This window comes from Gracilinanus agilis, chromosome 1 (genome assembly GCF_016433145.1).
Source record: "Gracilinanus agilis isolate LMUSP501 chromosome 1, AgileGrace, whole genome shotgun sequence".
NCBI lineage: Eukaryota > Metazoa > Chordata > Mammalia > Didelphimorphia > Didelphidae > Gracilinanus > Gracilinanus agilis.
In genome coordinates, this window is record NC_058130.1 from 294,002,264 (window position 1) to 294,007,227 (window position 4,964).

Genomic DNA, 4,964 nt, shown 5'->3' on the forward strand with positions numbered 1-4,964 from the left:
GAAAATTCTAGGCCTGTCTCTTGGACTTCCTCTCGAGAGGAGGTGGCTGGGTCTATTCTCTGACAGAAAATAAGATTTATTTGTTATTTTGAGAGAGTTTATTTGAGAGTTAAGATATATACTGAACTAAGAAAGATTGTTTACTTAGAGCTTTCCCCCTCTGAGCCTGAGTTGATATTAAAGAGTTGTTTTGTGTGAACTGAGATAGACAGTTGGATCAATGAAATAGAAAGGCAGTTTAAGGGAGCCATTTTACTTTGGCTTGGAGCTGGAGTTAACTAAGAGGGCTGTTCTTTGAGAACAGACCTAGCTGCTGAACTGTCTGTGTTCCCTGGAAGCTGGCAGTTTTCTCCAGTGACAGGTGCTCTGACTTGGGGAAGAGAGCAGCTGTGAGAATCTGACTGGTACATCTGATAGTTTAAGCTTATATATATTAATTTAAGGAGGATAAAAAAGATTGTATAAATTAGAATAGATTTTAGTTAGATAGAGAATATTTAAAGATAGTTGAGAATAAGTTAAGTCAGATCTGCTTTGCAGATAAGAAGCTCTGTGAGGAGCAGTTTTGGGGAGTTATGCTGTTTAGATAATTTTAGTATTAGAGATTAATAGATTTTCTACCTTATTACTAACTCCTATTCCTACTTCCAATATTCTATCCCTATTCAACTTAGAATAAATAGAGTTGTATTCAACTACTTCCTGGCTTTCTATCTACCACCAATAAATAGTTTAACAACTGACAGCTGTAATAGTTATAACAGCTTAATCCATACCAGCTTTAGAATACTTGTTACAGTTCAATATATCAGCTTTAGTTGTATAAATAGCAGCATAAGTCTGATCATAGCACTATATATGATGTTGCATGGTGAAGAATTGTTGACTATGCTACAAATGTCATCATCTGTGCTGTGGCCTTGATATTCCCATTGCTATACCAGTTCAATGACTCATCATCACCACCTTACAGTAAGAGATTCACTGAATTGCAAAGATCACATAGCACTTGGACCTGATCATGGAAATCTGAAACCTGATCCTTTTAAAGCAGGATAAAAGAAAAAAAAAAACAGAATATTCCACATTTTTTTCTTTTTCCTCTATAGTGATTTTTCTAGGGCAGAGAGAGAATTTGGTAGAATTTTCTTTTTCTTTTCTCATTAGTACTCCCTATACCAGGAGGATTGTCTAGCAAAATTTCTAAAACAATTAAAATCATTTAAATGGTAAATGATCTCTTAGAAGTCTCTGAGGACCTTGCCACCAGAGAATGTGATATGCAATAGGAGCAGGATTCTCTTGTTTTCCTGCAACAGGGATTAATTTTCCCTAAAAGGCAAAGAGGTTGTCTTGCACTTGATTGACTTTTGCCTCCATGACACATGGTCACATGAAATAGCCCATATCTAAATGTGAACTTGTACAATCATTTACTCTATCAATTTATTCAAGGAGAAGTCCTTGAGATACATAAACTGGAACACTGACATTTCTAATCTACTTGTAACAGATCTAAGTCCTTTCAAAGAAAGTGGGTTAATTTTATTTATCTTAATGATTAATAGTGTCTGAAGATTTTCAGGACAGAGAATTATGGCACTCACATCTTAAAGAATAATACTACATATACGCACTGTAAGAAGGGAGGCAAGGGATGGGTATCCTGGAAAAGAGATGGAATGTTGGGAGAAGGGGAGTCCAAGTGGCATTTGGAACAGCAGAGACTTCTGAGAGTTGGGGACCTAAGTAGGGGCCTTACTGGGGCTTAAGCTCATGGGAAGAGGACATGGATAGGAGCTCTGTGAATCCCAGAAGACACCTTTGGTTTCCAGATGAGAAAAGACCTGCCAGATCAGAGATACCTTGATATCCTATCATCATCTTGAACTCTAGCAGTGCTCAACAGCATTTAGGGTTGCTGGATTCCTTTGGGGAGAAGTTCTCTGAACCTCTCTTGCCTTGACCTTATCAAACAGTGTCCTACCTTAGACCATTTAGACATATTAACTTATAGGCAATAATATTAGTGGGAAGGGCAGGTGAAGCTCAGGATTGAAGTAGACTCTGTCTCTCCTTCCTGGATTGAGACAGGGTCAGGCTCTCCTGGGTGACTGATCTGTTTGGAGGAGTATCTTTCTTAGGGTTCCCTGTACCTGCTTTCCTTCAAATACCATACATCCATTTCCCGTCCCTTATTAATTTGAATAAATACAAGAAAGATCAGACTGAGTTAGTTCCATTTGAGGAAGACTAGATTGGGAGGGAGAGATCAGCCTAGTCAAGCTGATCTCCATCTTAAGCCTAATCACCTGTTGTGAGGAAAGGGGAAGTTTCTGCATACTCCCATTCACACCAATACTGATCTGGGATATCACTCACTCCTTGAGGGGGTACCATTCCTTCAACCCCCCAATGGCAGCATGCCCTCCCAGGGTCCCCCATTTCCCAAGGGGATCCCAATTAATCTCACTGTGATAAGGGGCAGAAGTAGTGAAGAGTCTATACAAACTCCAGCTTGGTCTCAACATCTTCCCCCTCCTCCAAAAAATGCCCCCTTATTACAACACACAAATAGCACATACACATAAAATGTACATTTCTTCTCCTGTCTTCTTTTTTCCTCCCTCTTCAGTCCCTCCAAAGCTTTTATGTTACTCCTTTTCAAACACTTACTAATTTTACTTATTATAAAAATCAGCACATGTGTTTCCAACATGTTTAATTGGATCAATCTTCAAATAAAACTACTAGTAATCACCAGGGATATCCACTTAAAAAGGCATAAGAAGCTTCAATTTAGATGCTAGAAGACAATAATAATTATAGAAATTTATCTGAAGGATAACAAAAGTTTAATTTATAAGGGGCAGCTGGATAGCTCAGTGGATTGAGAGCCAGGCCTAGAGACGAGAGGTCCTGGGTTCAGATCCAGCCTCAGACACTTCCAGCTGTGTGACCCTGGGCAAGTCACTTGGCCCCCATTGCCTACCCTTACCACTGTTCCACCTATAAGTCAATACACAGAAGTTAAGGGTTTAAAATAAAAAAAAAAAGTTTAATTTATATACAAAAATTCAAGTAAAAAGAATTCCTGGTTTGATTCATTCTTTGGGATTCTAGGAACCAACATAAAACTCCTGATTATGAATTTCAGTGCAGGCAGGGAAAAGAATACTAACCAGTCTCATCATTGTAAATAGTTTGATGTAGCATTACTATAATCTTGCTTCTTGAGATCACTTCTTTATCTGGATTATGGCAGCTCTTCTTTTTCTTCATTAATTGCTTTACCAGTAGAACTACTGATTTATTTTACTGTATGGACTAGAAGAAAATGGAATATAGTGTTGAATAAAACTGATTACTGTTAGTGAACCTAGTTCTGAATGGCCCAAAAAACCCAACAGAGGTAAACTGAGTTCCATTGGTCAGAAAGCAGGATTTGATCATGGAATGGACTACTGACTGGACCAGACAGGACATGGGAGCATAGCACCAGCATGGAAGTTTGTGCCCATCTCATTCTTTCCACTATAAGGTAGTGGTGGTTTTATCCCTATTCTAATTTATGGACTCTTGCCCTACCTGCCTTCCTTCCTTCCTTCCTTCCTTCCTTCCTTCCTTCCTTTCTTTTTTTGCCTTAGCCTTTATTCTTTGAAAAGATCTGTCCCAGGCCTCCAGAGCCCCTCTGATATTTTTGTACAAAGATCCTTTTGGTTTAAAACTTTGGGTGCAAGAGTCCTTTTGGTTTTTATTATAGATAATAAATGTAACCCCCATAACTGTTGGCTAAAGGGGGGCTCTTTGATCAGGACAAAATTAATTATCTGAGAAATTTGTTTTAGATGGCTTCAAAATTAAGTTTCTTGAGTGGGCTACTTTTTAAAATTTACTTTTTGAAAACTGAAGTGTCCCATCTGTCTTTGCATGCTGCGTATATGTTAGCTTAGCCTTTTGAAAACAGCCAATAAAGTTTGGTATTTAGAACTTAAAACTTTCTCCAAATGGAAGAAATAGCAAATCAGACAAGTATAGCTTGGAGGGCTAGTAGCTGTTTTTTTGGTATCTATGAGTATTTGTATATGTCTATCTGTGTTTAGGAAATTATGCCCACAAAAACTGAGATTTTAAAGAAAAATCTCTATTTGTTCATTTAAACCTTCACAACATCTCTTCTTGTCTCTCTCCTTACATTTCTAATCACTAAAGATGTTGAAGGAAGGAGAGAGAGATAAGACAAAGGAAATTATGACATCATAAATTAATTAGATGCTATAAAGTTATGACTACCCAAACTGCAGTTTAATTGATTTTTTAAAGCCTAAGCTATATAGAGTGTTTTGATCAGATATTATTTAAATTAAGAGAAGTAAATTTAAGAGAATTAGTCCCCCAGAATGATAGATTTATTGTTTCAGCAGCCAAGAAAGGAACATTACTTTTCTGATTACAGAGCAATACAGAACTATATTTGGCAGAAATATAGTTCATTTTTAAAGAAAAGCTTGTTCATATAAATAACTCCCCTGGGGCAGCTGTGTAGCACAGTTGATAGAGAGCCTGATCTGGAGACAGGAGGTCCTGGGTTCAAATTTGGCCTCAGACACTTCCTAACTGTGTGACCATGGGCAAGTCACTTAATCCTCGTTTACCTAGGTCTTACCACCCTTCTCTTTGAAACCAATACTTAGTATTGATTCTAACACAGAAAGTAAAGATTCAAATAAATAAATACACCATGTTAAATATATATATAATATATATTTGGTTGTAATAATAGCAATTACTATGGTGATTGTAATAAGCATTGTTAATTAATGTTATTTCATTGGTTAAATGAAAAAATCTCATATTGCATAATTTTGAATGAAGTTCTCCATAGGAATTTTGTTAATTATGAAATTACACAAAAAGTTAACTCATTTTACCAATTGTAGATCTAATGTGGATTCTTTTGGGTT